We start from the raw sequence: 18,834 nt of genomic DNA on the forward strand, positions 1-18,834 counted from the left end.
ATGGACTGTTATCAGGAGCCTCCAATATTAGAGGAGCAATAACCTCTCGAAAACCACCTAACATGAACCCTGGGGAATACACATACCAGCTCATTTATAAAGGTGACCATAAACGTTCCAAGAATAACAAGTGATGCTTTTTATTTTGAACAATGCTTGTGATGACTAAATCATTTCTTACCTACTGAAAGGACAATAGCGAATGTCTGTGGTGGTGGGAGCCACTCTTCACACAGAGAGCTATTCACAATTGTTTGAATAAAGTCCCTGTTACTGATGTAGCACTACCCCCGTATGAGTTTGTGAAGTTGGGATTCCTCACTGCTGCACAGTCTATCACTCAGCATTTCCCTCCTTCATCCGGACACAGAAATCAGTCTTTGGCCTGTTTTTGTAGTTTTATTAGGCAATGGTAACTTGGATGGGGTCAGGGATTATGGGATGCCCAGTGTGACAACAATTAAATTTTAGGGTCATGTCCTCCCTATTTACTTCTCTTCTTCCTTCCACCTGCACAAACTTTGTTTCTCTTTGCACAGCTTCTGCTGGTTCACTCCTGAAGGAAGGCTTTTTGTCAGTTCAGCAATGGCCCATTACAGGCAGGAACTCTCAGTCCCTTGAAAAGTAGCACATATGGAGTGAAACAGCATATCACGAGTGGCGGCTGGTGCTCAAAATTTTTGGGGGGAACGCAAATGAAAAAAACAAAAAACAAAACAATTGCAGCCTCACTGTGCCCATCAAATGCAGCCACTGTGCCATCAATTATTACCACTGTGCCATGCCATCAAACGCAGCCACTGTGCCATCCCATCAAATTCAACCACTGTGCCATGCCATCAAACGCAGCCACTGTGCCATCAATTGTCACCACTGTGCCATGCCATCAAACGCAGTCACTGTGCCATGCCATCAAACACAACCACTGTGCCATCAACTGTAACCACTATGCCATCAATTGTCACCACTGTGCCCATCAATTGTCACCACTGTGCCCATCAATTGTTACCACTGTGCCCATCAATTGTTACCAGTGTGCCATCAATTGTTACCACTGTGCCCATCAATTGTTACCAGTGTGCCATCAATTGTTTCCACGTTGCCCATCAATTGTAGCCACTGTGCCCCGCAATTGTCGACACTGTGCCCAGTAAAATGCTGCCACTGTGACCTGTATGTGCCATCAATTGTTACCACTGTTCCCATCAATGGTTACCATTGTGCCATCAATTGTTACCACTGTGCCATCAATTGTTACCACTGTGCCATCAATTGTTACCACTGTGCCCATCAATTGTTACCACTGTGCCATCAATTGTTACCACTGTGCCCATCAATTGTTACCACTGTGACAATCAATTGTTACCACTGTGCCCAGCAATTGTAGCCATTGTGCCCCGAAATTGTAGCCATTGTGCCCCGCAATTGTCGCCACTGTGCCCAATAAAATGCTGCCACTGTGACCTGTATGTGCCATCAATTGTTACCACTGTGCCCAGCAATTGTCGCCACTGTGCCCAGTAAAATGCTGCCACTGTGACCTGAAAATGCCCCCCCCCCCGCCTGGCACTTACCTTTCTGGGGTCAGCCGTGCTTCTACCGTCCTTCGATGTCTTCTCCCACCCTCGATGACGCTTCAGCCAATCAGGTTACCGGTAACCAGAACCGGTGAACCTGATTGGCTGAGACAATTGTCAGTTTTATCCAAGGAACGCACCGCCGGTACGTCCCGAGGATAAGCATTCAGGAAGGCTTTCCGAGTACAGCCCTCAGGTTGTAGTCAGCTATCGCTGGCTCTGATAGGCACTTCCACAATCTACACACTGTCTCTCCTTGCTCTCTCCACTGCCTCTCCTTGCCTCCGCCCACTATTTTCTAGAACGTTCTAAAAACCGGGGGGGGCACCAGAGAGCACTACACTGCACTACACTTCTAGTAGAACACACTAGAGGGTGCTACACTGATACCTAATATTTTTCTATGGAGTAGAGGAATGCATATAACCCAAAAACCTTTTCTAAGTTTTGCATAGAGTAGGGAGCAACACTGGCGTAGCGTGGGGGTTGCGTGGCACTGGGCGCAACATTTTAGGGGGACGCCCGCCAGTATGTGTCACAGTGCCTGGCTGCCTCCTCCTAAATGTCCTTTCCTGTGCTCTGCCACCATGTTCAGTCTCAGGCGCCATGTGATTGGGTGTATGGGGTCATGTGTGGCGGCGGGGCTAGCCTGTCCACGATCGGGGTAGATCCTGGAGTCCCGCCTCCGCCCATGTTCAGTTTATTGCACCCTGGGATTGGGTGAAGGCGGGACATCAGGAGCAACAGCCCCACCGCCCAATCACAGGGCGGTGGGAGAGAAGGTAAGACTCTCTCGTAATCGTGAGTGTCATGTTGGTGTTGCTGGCCCGGGGAAGTGGAGGGTGGACACGGTCTGGGGAGATGGAGAAGCCAGAGAGAGAGAGTAGAAGAGCAGCTAGAGTCATGCAGTATAGTGTAGCAGTGGCCAGTATAGGAATCAGGTAGGTCAGTATAGTGGTCAGTGTAGTGTAGTGGTCAGTATGGTATAGTGGTCAGTATAGTATAGTGGTTAGTATAGCGAACAGTGTAGTATAGTGGTCAGTGTAGTATAGTGGTCAGTATAGTGTAGTGGTCAGTGGACAGTATAGTGGTCGATGTAGTGGTCAGTGTAGTGTAGTGGTCAGTGTAGTATAGAGTAGTGGGTAGTGTAGTGGTCAGTATAGTGTAGTGGTTAGTATAGTATAGTGGTTAGTATAGAGTTTAGTATAGTGGTCATTGTAGTATAGTGGTCATTGTAGTATAGTGGTCAGTGTAGTGTAGTATAGTGTAGTGGTCAGTATAGTGGTTAGTATAGTGTAGTGGTCAGTATGGTATAGTGGTCAGTGTAGTCTTGTGGTTAGTGTAGGGGTCAGTATAGTATAGTGGTTAGTATAGAGTGTAGTGTAGTGGTCAGTGTAGTGTAGTGGTCAGTGTAGTGTAGTGGTCAGTGTAGTGTAGTGGTCAGTATAGTGGTCAGCGTAGGAATCGGGTAGGTTAGTGTAGTGGTCAGTGTAGGAATCAGGCTGGTCAATAATATTGTAGGAAGGGAAGGGACAGGACTCGGGGAGTGCTAAAAGTCTGCAGGTTAGGGGGCGCAAATTACTGTATTTATCGGCGTATAACGCACACTTTTTTCCCCTTAAAATCAGGGGGAAATCGTGGGTGCGCGTTATACGCCAATCCGCGCTGTCTCTGAGCACCGCCGCCGACATATACCGAGCGCAGTACACTCAGGTAGGCTCGGCCACGCTCGGCTCCGCTCGCGGTCACACCCTGTGCCGCCTCCTAGTCTTTATGCAAGAGGAGCCGAGCATGGCCGAGCCTAGCCGAGTGTATCCGAGTGTACTGCGCTCGGTATATGTCGGCGGCGGTGCTCAGAGACAGCGCGGGAGAAGCAGGGAGGCCGCAGATGGACGCCGGACCGGACAAGGCCGCCGATGGACGCCGGGCAAGACACCGACGAGGGGCATTTAAACTGTAAGTAATTCATTTTTTTTCCTGAAATTTCCCTTCTAGACTTGGGTTGCGCGCTATACCCAGATAAATACGGTACTTGCCTTGCCCCGGGCGCTGACAACCCACGCTGCGCCACTGGGTAGCAATTAGTTCCACTTCAGCTGTTCCATTTTCTATCCATTTTTTGTTAATTGGCTTAAGATATTCTTTAAAAGTCACCATATAATTATATTTTGTTTCACTTCATTCCTGGATTAGGGTGAAAAAATGTTTGAATAACAAATGGTGAAAAAGTCAGGTAGGTTTTGCTAGGTTATTCTTAAAGCAGTATTAAATCCAAAATCAAACATTTATTATATGTTACTGGCCACATCACCAGGTGAAAACAGAGGAAAAAAAAAAAGACAACAGACGCAGTCAGCACATATAATGATTGTTAAGCTGCAATATATTAACTACTTGACAAGTCGGCTCCCCTGCGCGAGAGTTTGTAGTATAATGTCGGCTCTTGCGCAGGCCACTAGGGGCGTGCCCGCCCCCCGCTCGCCCCCGACTCCCGTGCGTGTGCCCGGCGGGCACGATTGTCGCCGGGCACATGCGATTGCTCGTTACAGAGCGGGGATCGAGAGCTGTGTGTGTAAACACACAGCTCCAGGTCCTGTTAGGGGGGGGAAATGCTGATCCTCTGTTCATACAATGTAGCAGCGCGGTCGAGTTGTTCTGGGAGGACGTCCCTGGGACGTCCTCCCAGAATCCTCCTCTCCTCCCGGAATCATCTGTGAGCGCCGGGTCTAGAAGACCCGGCGCATCACAGATCGCGGTAAATTGCCGCAGATAGCGGCCGTTTACCACGTGATCGCTCCGTCAAATGACGGAGCGATCACTTGTAAACAAACCGGCTTCATGTGATGACGCCCGTTCTTCCCTCTCCTCTCTGTACCGATCGGTACAGTGTGAGAGGAGAGGGGGGAGAACGGAAGCAGCAGCAGCAGCTGCTGTGGGTTGGATCTGTGACAAATGCAGTCACAGATCCAGCCATCCATCTCTGCGCAATACTCTGCAATAACACCAATACTCTGCAATAACCCCCCCATACTCTGCAACAACCCCCCCCATACTCTGCAATACCCCCCATACTCTGCAATACCCCAATACTCTGCAATACCACCAATACTCTGCAATACCCCCCATACTCTGCAATACCCCCCATACTCTGCAATCCCCCAATACTCTGCAATCCCCCAATACTCTGCAATACCACCAATACTCTGCAATTCCACCAATACTCTGCAATTTCACCAATACTCTGCAATACCGACAATACTCTGCAATACCACCATACTCTGTAATACCCCCAATACTCTGCAATACCCCCAATACTCCGCAATACCTGCTAATATGACAGAAACAAGATTTGTTTTTGTTTGTTTTTTTTACCGAATTTTCAGTGTTTTTTCTTTTATAGAGGAGCAAAAAATAAAAAACCCAGAGGTGATCAAATACCACCAAAAGAAAGCTCTATTTGTGGGGAAAAAAGGGCAAAAATTTCAGATGGGCACAATGTTGTATGACTGAGTAATTGTCATTCAAATTGTGAGAGCACCGAAAGCTGAAAATTGGTCTGGTTAGGAAGGGGGTTTAAGTGCCCAGTGGTTAAAGCGGGGGTTCACCCAAAAAAAAAAAAAAATTACATCTAGCAGAGCCAGCATACTAAGGACATTACATTTCGGCAGGTCATTTTTTTTTTCTCTGTACATACCTTTATATCCTGATGTTGTCCAGGGCTTCCGGGTTCCGATGACTGCGGGACTGGGCGTTCCTATCCTTCCGTTCGATGATTGACGGCTTGTGAAACAGGTGGCCTGTCGCACAACGCGCGTCACCAGATGTCGGGAAATAGCCGAGCTGCGAGTCGGCACTATACGGTGCCTGCGCAGTCAGCTCTACACGGCGGGCGCAGGCGCCATATAGTGCCGACTCGCAGCTCGGCTATTTCCGGAAATCTGGTGACACGCGTTGTGCGACTGATCACCTGTTTCACAAGCCGTCAATATTCGAACGGAAGGATAGGAACGCCCAGTCCCGCAGTCATCGGAACCCTGAGGCTGGGATAGGAATGACCAGTCCCGGAGTCATCAGAATGCGGAAGCCCTGGACAAAATCAGGATATAAAGGCAAGTACAGAGAAAAAAAAAAAAAACCTGCCGAAATGAAATGTCCTTACTATGCTGGCTCTAATGAAAAAAAAAACATTTTTAGGGTGAACCTCCACTTTAACCCCTTCACTGCCAATGGCATTTTTATAGTAATCTAATGTATTTTTATAGCACTGATCGCTATAAAAATGCCAATGGTCCCAAAAATTTGTCAAAAGTGTCCACCATAATGTCGCAGTACCGAAAAAAAACGCTGATCGCCGCCATTACTAGTGTAAAAAAAAAAAAAAAAAAAAAATGCCATAAAAAATACCCCCTATTTTGTTAACGCTATGGCCCGGATTCACATACATTGGCGCATATTTATGCGGGCGTAGCGTATCTCCTTTGCGCTACGCCGACGCAGCGCAGAGAGGCAAGCATGGAATTCTGGAAGCCAGTGCTCCCCAAGCTGCGTCGGCGTGGCTTAGATTTCGAAGGCGTAAGCCGGCGTAGGTGGAAGTGGGTGTGACCCCATGCAAATGATGGTCCGAGTGTGGAGCAGTGTTTTACGCCCGGCGTATCATGAACGGAGCATGCACAGTGACGCGGACGTATGACCTCACCTCTGTGCGCATGCTCACAACTATGCTGGCGCAACTTCCTAGGATACGCCGGCCCACCGGCTTACGCCGAGCGCATAAATACGCCCAGCCATACGCCAGTCCGGCGCAAAAGTACATCCTGCTTGTTTTCCCTCCTGAAGCAAAGTACTTTTGCTGAGCGATGGCAGCTGCTAAGGAGAGGAGGAAGAGGAATTTTTCTAAAGAGGAGAGGGCTATCCTGATTTCGGCAATAGCCAAATTTGATATGTACCTCCATGGTGCCCACAGTGCCAGGACCAGCAGGGCACGTAAGAGGGAGATCCTGGAGAAGATCACCCTGGAGGTCAATGCCCTTGGGCATGAGACCAGGACCCCCGACGATGTCAACAAGAAGATTAATGACATGAGACGTTGGGTCCGTGATAAGCTGGCCAGCATGAGGAGGCACGCCAGGGGCACGGGAGGAGGACCAGCTTCTGCTCTGCGGTTGACTGATGAGGAGGAGGTCATCGCCAGCTGTCTGGAGCGGGAGCAGGTGGAGGGCATGGAGGGCTTTGACTCCAGTGACCAGGCCTTGAGGACAGGTAAGTGTGTTTTATCCCCTATCCAGTGTGTAGCATGTGAGGGGGTGCAAGGGAACATGTGACAAGTGTGTGGGTCCACCAACATGTGAATGCTTTGTGTCATCCACAGATGTGCTGGAGGGAGCGGGACCATTGTCAGCTGCTGGACGACCCACGACATCCCCGGAGGAGTGTGCCCGCACCTCTCCTCTAGAGGAAGTTGAGGAGGAGCATGGTGATCTTGAGGAAGGTGTCTACCTCGAGGAGGATAACATCACCCTGGACCCTCCCAAATCTCCTCCCCCATCAGGGGAAGCCCCTCACCCCCCCCATCAGGGGAAGCCCCTCACCCTCCCCCCATCAGGGGAAGCCCCTCACCCTCCTCCCCCATCAGGGGAAGCCCCTCAAGGGCCTCCCCGTACAGACGCCCCCAAGCCTCTCCTGCCCCCAGGAAGGCTACGCGGAAGACAAGGGGTGTTCCGGAATCCCTCCAACAAGGGCTTGCGAGGGAACAGGCCCACATGGGTGCTATTGCCTGTGACCTGCGCCGTGTGTCGGACAGCCTGGCCTCTTCAGCTAAGACCCAGGCTGAATGCACAGTGGCTGTGCAGGGCACCGCAGCCACTGTGCAGCAGTGCCTCACACAGCAGGCTGAGCAGAGCACCTCAATCTGTGACAGCCTACAGGATGTGAGTGCCAACTGCGCTGCTATAGTGACCTGCATTGGGGAGCTGCAGGCCACAAAATCAGGCCTCGTGGCAGAGGTGAAGAGCCTTGGAGTGGCTATACAGGCCAACACGGCTGCCATCGAGGTGGAGGGACGGCAGACCAGGCGCCACCAGCGGCACACCACCACCCACCAGCTGCGGATGCAGGCGCAGACGAACACTGTGCTCACCCGCATTGCCCTTGCGTTGGAGGGCAGGCAGCCAGCCAGCATCTCCCAGGAGGGACAGACCAGGGGATGATCCTCCTCCTGATGCCCCACCCCCCCCACCCGAGGCTCCCCCCAGACAACTGAGGAGCCGGAGCCGTGGCACCATGCCTGGCCCACGACAGGGCAAATTAGTGACTTTTTTTATTTTCTTTGCTCAGATTATGAGCTTTTTTATTTTCTTTGCTCAGATTATGAGCTTTTTTATTTTTGTAGTGACTGCACATGGTCAGTAGTGCAGGCTACAGTGTGACTGGTGTGTGAATGTGGGTGACATTCCTGCCAGCAAGGTGTGTCACCTTGGGTCGTCGGGGAGAGGTTATCCCCACGACCGTGTGAATGTGGTATGAATGGACAGCAACACCATTGGGGCCTTGGCGTGGCGTTGCTGCTCCCAAGTCCTGCATGGTGGACTTGGGCTAAACCAATGTGAAGTGGATGTGGTGTGTGTGAGCACAGGACCCCAGATAGCAGGACCCCTTTTTTTTTTTTTTTAGATTTTTTTTTTAGATTTAAAATTTTTTTTTTTTTTTTTTTGTTCCCTTTTTTATATATATTTTTCTTTATTTAGTCTTTCTCAATTCGCCGGCAGCACCCCCCCCCCCCCCCAGGCCCATGCCTGAAGCTGTGTAAGGGACCCCATAATTCCCGATGGCGGCCCTGCCTGGCATGTTGGCATACAGATGTTTTGTCCTGCAAGTGTGGTTGCTCAGCTCGTCCGTAACGGTGCTGCTGCAGCTGCTGTCCAGCTGACCTGTGCACGTCTGGTGCTGAGTTACACCTGCTTTATGAGGAATAATTTTAGGCCGGACGTTGAAGTTACACGCACCGCGCGTAGCCTGCGCTGGCGCACCTACTTTCGTGAATCGCTGTATCTCCCTCATTTGCATATTTTAATAGAAAATCAATGGGAGAGCCACATGCGTCCAGCGTAAATATGTGCCCACGATACGCCGGCGTAGACAAGTTACGTCGGTCGGATGAAGCCTATTTTCAGGCGTATCTAGTTTTGTGGGCACGGCGCATAGATATGACGGCGCATATTTACACTTACGCGGCGTATCTCGAGATACGTCGGCGTAAGTGCTTTATGAATCCGGGCCTATAACTTTTGCGCAAACCAATCAATAAACGCTTATTGTGATTTTATTTAATGAAACATATGTAGAAGAATACGTATCGGCCTAAACTGAGGAAAATTTTTTTTTTTTATATATATTTTTGGGGGATATTTATTATAGCAAAAAGTAAAAAATATTCATTTTTTTCAAAATTGTCGCTCTATTTTTGTTTGTAGCGCAAAAACTAAAAACCGCAGAGGTGATCAAATACCACCAAAAGAAAGCTCTATTTATTTGGGAGCCACGTCACACGACCACACAATTGTCAGTTAAAGCGACGCAGTGCCGAATCGCAAAAAGTGCTCTGGTCTTTGGGCAGCAATATGGTGGGTTAAGTGGTTAAATTTTTGGTTTTAAGTTTAATAACACTTTAACCTTTGCTAAAATATGCCAAATATGTGTGTAGAAACCAGTTTGTAAATAGATTAGGGAGTCGGAAACACAACTTCCTATGACATCACAGTAAAATAGTAATTTCAGCTTGTACACATCCCTATGTACTCTATTCCTCATGTATTCCATCGTACCAGTTACATCTACCAGAAAACACCCACTACCAAGCTGCTCAAAAAGAGTCTATTTAATATAATATTATTTACTATTACCGTATATACTCGAGTATAAGCCGACCCGAATATAAGCCGAGGCACCTAATTTTACCACAAAAAAATGGGAAAACTTATTGACTCCAGTATAAGCCTAGGGTGTCCATCTTCATGCCACACTGTGCCTCACTTTGCCTTACTGTGTCCATGTGCATGCCTCACTGTGCCCATGCCTCCCTGTGTCCATGATTAGACTGTTGTTTAACATGGGAGTCTATGGAAGGATTTTAAAAATCGGTGCTCCCAAGCCATATGTCCCCTAGACAACAAACTTTGCACACTTGTAGAGGAGAAATGGGGCTACATGTGTGCCAAGCTCTGGGTCCAGAGGACCTAGGATCGGCCAGTACTGGGTCCCCAAAATCACTGGAGAAATTACCATTTAACATGGGTCTATGGAAGGGGTGCCAGGCTTTGAAAAATCGGTGCTCCCAGGCCATAGGTCCCCTGGACAACAAACTTTGCACACTTATATAGGAAGAGTGAGGCTACATGTGTGCCAATACCGGGTCCCCAAATTCCAGGAGATCAGGAGCAAAAAGTGACTCGAGTATAAGCCGAGGGGGGCATTTTCAGCACCAAAAAATGTGCTGAAAAACTCGGCTTATACTCGAGTATATACAGGCCCGGATTTACTCCCTATGCTGCCCCAAGGCCGGCCCACCGGGAAACTCCTGATAGTCCCGATGGCCAGGCCATTCCTGCCCCCTGTTGCTGCAGCGCCGCCCCTGCACCCACTGCCACCCAGAGGCCTGGCCTTGGTGGCCTTGCCTGGAATCCGGCCCTGAGTATATACGGTAATTATTACAAAGAAATACTGCACTCTGGACAGATATGTAATAATAATACTGTATATTTTAAATACAGCAGGTGCAAATACCTTTTAATGTCTTTTTATATCAGCTTTTTGTGATTAACTGTACAGCAGCGATTAAACCTCGTACACATGATCGGATTTTCAGACGGAAATTGTTTGACAGGCTGCTGGCGGGAAATCTGACCGTTTGTATGCTCCATCGGACAATTGTTGTTGGACTCTCTGCGGACAAATGTTGGATGGTAGGCTTTAACATTTTCCGCGAACAATTGTCTGTTGTCGGATTTTCCAATCATGTGTACACAAGTCCGTCGGACAAAAGTCCAAAGTAAAAACACGCATACTCTGAAGCAATTTTGACCAAATACAACATTAGCAGAAGGCGCTCAAAGGTTGGTGCTAAAGAGCTTAAAAAGTGTGTAGTAGGTAACTACGTTCGTGTTTGCTGGCCACAACTGTGTGCCGTTTGTATACAAGACAAGTTTTTGGCCAACGCCCTTAGGACAAAAGTCAGAGGAAAATCTGATCGTGTGTACGAGGCTTAAAGTTGGCCATACATGGATCAAAATTCAGCCGGTTCAGCAGGGACCATCCAAATTTTGATCCATGTACGGGCACCCTGTTTGTACACAAGTTGATCTAGCAATTGACTTCTGTACAAGCAGCCTGCTAGATTTTTCCGATTGATCAGTGGTGTCAGCATCGATCATTTTAGCTGGCAGCACTTATCATTGTATTTTGACAGTGGGGAAGGCTTCCCACAGTCAAAACACAATGGCACAGTGGAAGGACATTCAATGTGGATGGGGGAATCGAATAATTATTTTTATTTTTTTGTTCAATGCCGTGGTCAGACCCGGATTTCCCACAAGGCCACCAAGGCCAGGCCTCGGGGCGGCAGGGTGCCAAGGGGCGGCAGCAGCATGGAGTCCCCCGACGCCCGGAACATACAGTTAATGGCGGTAAGTTGCTTTCTAGCAGGACTAAATGTAGTGTGGGGGAAATACTAAGAAATAATAATTAAATTAATAAAATAAAAAAGTAATTAAAAAGTAAAGAATAAGAAAAATAATATTAAAAATAATAAGAAAATTATACAATAATAAGAAAAAGTAAATGACAAGCTACAAATAAAAAATAAATAAAAAAGTGATTAAAAAGTAAAAAAAAATAATATTTGAACTAACCGTGCCACCCCTGCCATCCGGTTGCCATTCTTTGTTGATTTGGGGGGGTGGGGGTAGTTTGGTTGGCGGGGAGGGGCTGCATTGCGGAACCTGGCCTTGGGGCGGCAGGGAGAGCAAATCCGGCCCTGGCCGTGGTTAAACAAAAATATGATGAATGTGTGGGCTGCCAAATACTGTAGAAATGCTTAGAGGTGGGAAGAGTACAGGAATAGTCACATTCTGTGTGTCGCTGCTCCTTTATTGCCCAAGGCAGAGACGTGGCACCACTGTATTCTTTAATTGTGGAAGTGAAGTCATCTCAGATATTTTTGCTGGTTAAATAGTTCACATAAATGTCCTCATGACCTCAGACTAGTAATAGCAAAGTTCAAACTTCCTGCAGTCGTAGGGAGTCCACAGTAAATAAATTAAAGTATAACTAAATAGAACATTTTTGAATAGAATGGATATTGATTTTGAACAACTGTAGGGTAGGGAAGAGCTTTATGTTCGGCCCATTCACCGAATAACGAACCATTTGGGGTGTTTGCGGCAAATTCGAAAGCCACGGAACACCCTTTAAAAGTCTATGGGAGAAATCAAAAGTGCTATTTTTAAAGGTTTATATGCAAATTATTGTCATAAAAAGTGTTTGGGGACCTGGGTTCTCCCCCAGGGGACATGTATAAATGCAAAAAAAAGTTTTAAAAACTGAAGTTTTTTCGGGAGCAGTGATTTTAATAATGCTTAAAGTGAAACAATAAAAGTGAAATATTCCTTGAAATTTTGTACCTGGGGAGTGTCTATAGTATTCCTGTAAAGTAGCGCACGTTTCCCGTGTTTATAACAGTCCCTGCATAAAAAGGAAAAAAGTCATATAAAATTACTCGCGGCTCTAATGAATTGTTTGGTCCCGGCAATACAGATAAAAGTCATTGAAAAAAACAAACCAAAATTTTTTTAAAAATGTGACAAGGGCCTCATCCCCACAACCCTTGCTCGGTGGTTGTGGGGGTCTGTGGGCGGGGGTTTATCGGAATCTGAAAGCCCCCTTTAACAAAGGGGACCCCCTAATAGAGTGCACCTGTAACAGGAGTTGTTATGTGTGTAATATGTCTATAACTGCTTGACGTGTCTGTTTGGAATATTGATTATAACTGAGAGTTGGTGGCCTTTCTAATTGTATTGTCCTGATCACTGTGTGAGGTCTGGTGGGTGGGGGCAGGAGTTAATGCTGAAGAATTGTATATAGTTTCTAGTGTTACGAATATGGCATATTCGAATATTCGCGAATAACTCGAATTTCGCGGCCAATATTCGCTATTCCGAATATTCGTATTTTTTCAATTTTATTTTTAAAACAGATCACATCCTAGTGATCTCCATCGACGTCTAAAAGCATTGCTGGTATGATTAGAGACCCTGGGCCGAGTAGCTAAGCTGAGGCGATCCTTTTATGTTGCCGAATATTCGCAATCGCGAATATTCGATTTCCGAATATTCGCAAATACTTTCTCCACCCTTCTTTTGCATCAGAGCCTATCAGAGTTCTCCTACCACAGTTGTCATAGGAGAGAGTGGAGTGTTTCTGTGCATTTTTCCAGTGTATCACATCTTCAAAGAATTTTCCATCTTTTGTCCCGTGTCATCATCATTTGCATTTCACCTCTTTAATGAGAATAATAACTGTTTAACATAAAGACATTTAAGAGATGTCAACGTAAACGGTTTACTTGTATTTTCCAAATTTATGGTTATTCAATATTTATTAAACTAATCAATATACAAATTGGTCAAAGTAAACCCTCAAATCTATATAATAATGTATTTATTTTATTAATACCTTGTTAGTTGCAGGGTCCATTACGTAAAACCACACTTTTTCCAAAGGGCAGGTGAAATTGAATGTTTCAAAATTTCGCAATCAATTTCGCATTCGCATTAGCGAAATTTCGCAATCAGTTTCGCATTAGCGAAATTTCACAATCAGTTTCGCATTCGCATTAGCGAAATTTCGCAAATTTTTTTTTTTTATAAAATATCCCGAATATTCGATTTTAGCGAATATTTCACGAATATTCGGCTATATATTCGTGATATATCACGAAATCGAATATGGCGTATTCCGCTCAACACTAATAGTTTCTTTGGGCCAGATTCACAAAAGAGATACGCCGTTGTATCTCCTGATACGCCGTCATATCTCTGAGATACGATTTGCGTATCTATGCGGCTGATTCATAGAATCAGTTACGCATAGATAGCCCTAAGATCCGACAGGTGTAAGTGACCGTCGGATCTTAGGCTGCAATTCTAGGCCGGCCGCTAGGTGGCGATTCCATTGCGGCGTAGAATATGCAAATGACTAGTTACGCCGATTCACGAACGTCCGCTTTGCCCGGCCGTTCTAAATTTACGTAGTTTCCGTAGAGATACGTCGGGTAAAACTAAGGTTGCCCTCTAGGTGGACTAACCAATGTTAAGTATGGGCGTCGTTCCCGCGTCAAATTTTAAAATTTCACGTCGTTTGCGTAAGTCGTCCGTGAATGGCACTGGACGCCATTTACGTTAACGTCGAAAATTGGGAAATTTTAGAGACGGAATTGGGAATTTTAGAGACGGAGCATGCGCAGTACGTTCGGCGCGGGAACGCGCCTAATTTAAATGGTCCCCGCCCTATTTGAATTAGGCGGGCTTGCGCCGGGCGGATTTACGCTACGCCGCCGTAAGTTTACAGGTAAGTGCTTTGTGAATCAAGCACTTACGCTGTAAACTTGCGGCGGTGTAACGTAAATGGGATACGTTACGCCGCCGCAGCGTAACGTAATTCTATGTGAATCTGGCCCTTTGTGTGTACGGCCCGTTGGGCCTTGTTGTGTTTGTATTTGTCATGACAAAATCAATAAATAAAATGTTTAAAAAAACAAAGGGGATCCCCAGATCCCGCCCCCCCCCCCATGTGAAATGGTAAGGTACCCCTACCATTTCACAAAAAAAGTGTCAACATTTTTTAAAATCACAGTACACAGTTTTATTAAAAAAAGAAAAAAAAAAGAAAAAATAATTCCAGCGATGTAATCCAGTCTCGATCTCCAGTGAGGATACGACCCTGACACGATCCTGCCTCCCCCTCTTTTCCTATGGCCTGCCAGGTTGCGTGCTCGGATAAGGGTCTGGTCTGGATTTTTGGGGGGAACTCCACGCTATTTTTATTTTTTTTTACATTTGGCACAGTGTTCCCCTTAATATCCTGAAGGGCCTGATATGGAATTTGGGGACCGCCACACATTTTTTTTTTCAATTTTGGTTTGGGGTTCCCAAATGGACTGGGGGGGAACCCATCCTGTTTTTTTTCAATGACTTTTATCTGTATTCCTGGGACCCGACAAAATGTATTATAGCCGTGAGTAGTTTTAAATTACTTTTTTTTCTTTTAGAAATTTCATTTTGTGCAGGGACACGGGAAACATGCGTTACTTTACAGGCATACTATACACACCCATCAGTTACAAAATTTTAAAGGAATATTTCACTTTTATTGTTTCACTTTAAGCATTATTAAAATCACTGCTCCCAAAAAAACTGCAGTTTTTAAACCTTTTGTTTGCATTGATACATGTCCCCTGGGGCAGGACCCAGGTCCCCAAACATTTTTTATGACAATAACTTGCATATTAACCTTTAAAATTAGCACTTTTGATTTTCCATGTTCGTGTCCCATAGACTTTAACGGTGTTCGTGTGTTCGTGCGTTCGAACACATTTTTTGCCTGGTTGTATGTTCTGCTGCGAACCGTACCGTTTTTTTTTTTGGCTCATCGCCTGTCACCATGAGCCCCCGGTCAAATCGGCGCAATTTGACATGTCAAATCGTATGCCAAATCGCAGTCGATTTCCAAAAGTAGCTCCTGTACTACTTTTGGTGACCTCGGGGGCGATTTCAATAGACACCTGTACATGAACCTACGCAGATGTCTTTCAAATCGCCCCTAAACTCGCACTGAAATGTTCAGTTGAAGTTCAGCTGCCAAGATGGATCACAGAGGGAAAGAGCTGGGAAGAGGGAAAGAGCTGGGATTTCAAAGCTCCATGTGTACAGCCCAGCATCCCTGGAGGTAAGTATAGCAGGGACTGGGTGGGGGGGTTAGAGATGGTGTAAGGTTCATCTTTACAATTTTTTTTCTGTAAAGATGAACAAACACTTTAAATTGATTCTAAAGGAAAGATTGTTCCCTTTTAAAATAACAAACATGTTATACTAACCTGCTCTGTGCAATAGTTTTGCACAGAGTAGCCTCGATCCTCTTATTTTTGGGTCCCCTGCCAGTGGTCCGGCCTCTTCTCCCCTGCCGAGTGCACATCACAGGTCTTTTACTTTAATGCACCTGAGTTCAGTCCATCTCATGGCCGAATTCATGTTAGCGGTGGAAGCCAGCGTTATGGCAAATGATCACTGATGACAGCTTGCTCAGGGTGCCCTTACTTTGATGTGTCTCATATGTGTGCAGCCTATTGCATTAGGGTGTGCTCCCCTGAGCTCAAAAATGTGTGTGTGTATATATATATATATATATGTGTGTATATGTGTGTGTGTGTGTATATATATATATATATATATCTATATACATACTGTATATCCTTGCATCTCCTCCACCTTTACTTGAAGAATGCAAAAAGATAGATGTTGCAATATGTTGCCAGCTTGTTTATTCCATGCCTAAAAGACTTTTAGGTAGATTCAGGTACAATGGCTGAAAGTTAGGTCGGCGTAGCGTAGCCTGTTTAGGCTACGCCGCCGTAAATTAGCTAGGCTAGTAATGATTCTCTATATACTTGCCTGCTAATATACCGCGGCGTAGCCTAAAACGAGCGGGCGTAAGGGCGCCTAATTCAAATGGGTTGGGGGGGGCGTGTTTAATGGTAATGAGGCTTGACCTCACGTTTTTGACATTTTTTTTTGTCACTGCGCATGTGCCGGGCGACTACATTTCCCAGTGTGCATTGCGGTTACGTATGCCGCACGGGCCTATTGATTTCAACGTGGACGTAAATGACGTAAATCCCGGTTCGCGGACGACTTACGCAAACAACGTTAACATTTCGAACCTTGCCGCGGGAACGGCGGCCATACTTTAACATTGTTATTCCACCTAATAGGTGGAATAACTTTAGGCCTGTAAAGGCCTTACGGAAACGACGTAATTCGACTGCGGCGGCCGGGCGTACGTTCGTGAATTGGCATACGAACTAATTTACATAATCTACGCCGGTCGCAATGGAAGCGCCACCTAGCGGCCATCCGAAAAATTTCAATCTAAGATAGGACGGCGCAAGCCGTCCTATCTTAGATATGTTTAAGCGTATCTCTGTTTGAGCATACGCTTAAACATACGGCAGCGTAGATTCTGAGTTAGGCCGGCTTATCTACTGATAAGCCAGCCTAACTCTACCTGAATCTACCTATTTGTGCTGTCCTTACAAATCATGGGGGTCATACAAAATACTAGATATCATTTTTGTTGTAGGGTGTATTCATTTTTGTATCTACAAATTAGATTTCAATCAATACCACAATGAACACAAGAACAATTTCCCAAATTTTGACAAAACTGAGTTTTATAGAACATTTGTTTAGCTCCATTACATAAATGTAAGGTTAATAATATAACTTAGATTACAAAATCTTTAGCTTTAGGCCCTTTTCACACTACAAAATAAATCCGTTTTAATAATCCGTTTTAAAATCCGTCAGATAATGTTAAAAAACGGAAGTTATACGTCCTTTATAAAATATCATTAAAGTCTATGGGATTTTTTTATGTTCCGTAAAGATCCGTAATAGTCCGTTATAACATACGGACGTTAGTTATAACGGAATATGTGACGGGTCTTGCACTATTTTTTGTAAATTATTTGTCCGTTGCAAGTAACGGATATATTAACGTCCGTTATATTTTAACATTGAAGTCTATGGCACATGGACGTTAGTAAATGTCTCCGTAAATGTCCGTTATGTTAACGGACGTTAATTTTACTGAGCATGGATATTCAGGGGAACCCCGCTGTCAATTTAAAACAAAAATGACGTGCGGTTCCCGGTAAATATCCATAACCAGACCCTTCAGGTCTGGTATGGATATTCAGGGGAACCCCGCCGTCAATTTAAAACAAAAGTGACGTGCGGTTCCCGGTAAATATCCATAACCAGACCCTTCAGGTCTGGTATGGATATTCAGGGGAACCCCGCCGTCAATTTAAAACAAAAATGACGTGCGGTTCCCCCTAAATATCCATAACCAGACCCATTATCCGAGCACGTTAACCTGGCCGGCCGCAGAAAAGAGGGGGGGACAGAGTGCGGCCCCCCCTCTCTCCTGAACCGCACCAGGCCACATGCCCTCAACATGGGGAGGATGTCCCCATGTTGATGGGGACAAGGGTCTCATCCCCACAACCCTTGCCCGGTGGTTGTGGGGGTATGCGGGCGGGAGGTTTATCAGAATCTGGAAGACCCCTTTAACAAAGGGGACCCCCAGATCCTGACCCCCCCCCTGTGTGAAATGGTAATGGGGTACACTGTACCTCTACCATTTCACGAAGGAAGTAAAAAGTATTGTAAAAAAACACACTGACACAAAAGAATAAAGTCCTTTATTTAAAAAAAAAAACTCCAGCGCTGAAAAATCCACTCGTTCCCGGCTTCCAGCGTTGTCCTGATCCTGCGACGGGTGCTGGTGATCTCCCGCGATGAGAAGATCCAGCGTCGGGTGATCTCCGCTCCGGCGATGTGAAGATCCATCCAGCGCAGCATCCCGGACCTCCTGGATGGATCTTCACATCGCCGGAGCGGAGATCACCCGACGCTGGATCTTCTCATCGCGGGAGATCACCCGCACCCGTCGCAGGATCAGGACAACGCTGGAAGCCGGGAACGAGTGGATTTTTCAGCGCTGGAGTTTTTTTTTTTTTTTTTAAATAAAGGACTTTATTCTTTTGTGTCAGTGTGTTTTTTTACAATACTTTTTACTTCCTTCGTGAAATGGTAGAGGTACAGTGTACCCCATTACCATTTCACACAGGGGGGGGGTCAGGATCTGGGGGTCCCCTTTGTTAAAGGGGTCTTCCAGATTCTGATAAACCTCCCGCCCGCATACCCCCACAACCACCGGGCAAGGGTTGTGGGGATGAGACCCTTGTCCCCATCAACATGGGGACATCCTCCCCATGTTGAGGGCATGTGGCCTGGTGCGGTTCAGGAGAGAGGGGGGGCCGCACTCTGTCCCCCCCTCTTTTCTGCGGCCGGCCAGGTTAACGTGCTCGGATAATGGGTCTGGTTATGGATATTTAGGGGGAACCGCACGTCATTTTTGTTTTAAA

The sequence above is a fragment of the Rana temporaria genome, chromosome 2, assembly GCF_905171775.1.
Source record: "Rana temporaria chromosome 2, aRanTem1.1, whole genome shotgun sequence".
Lineage (NCBI taxonomy): Eukaryota > Metazoa > Chordata > Amphibia > Anura > Ranidae > Rana > Rana temporaria.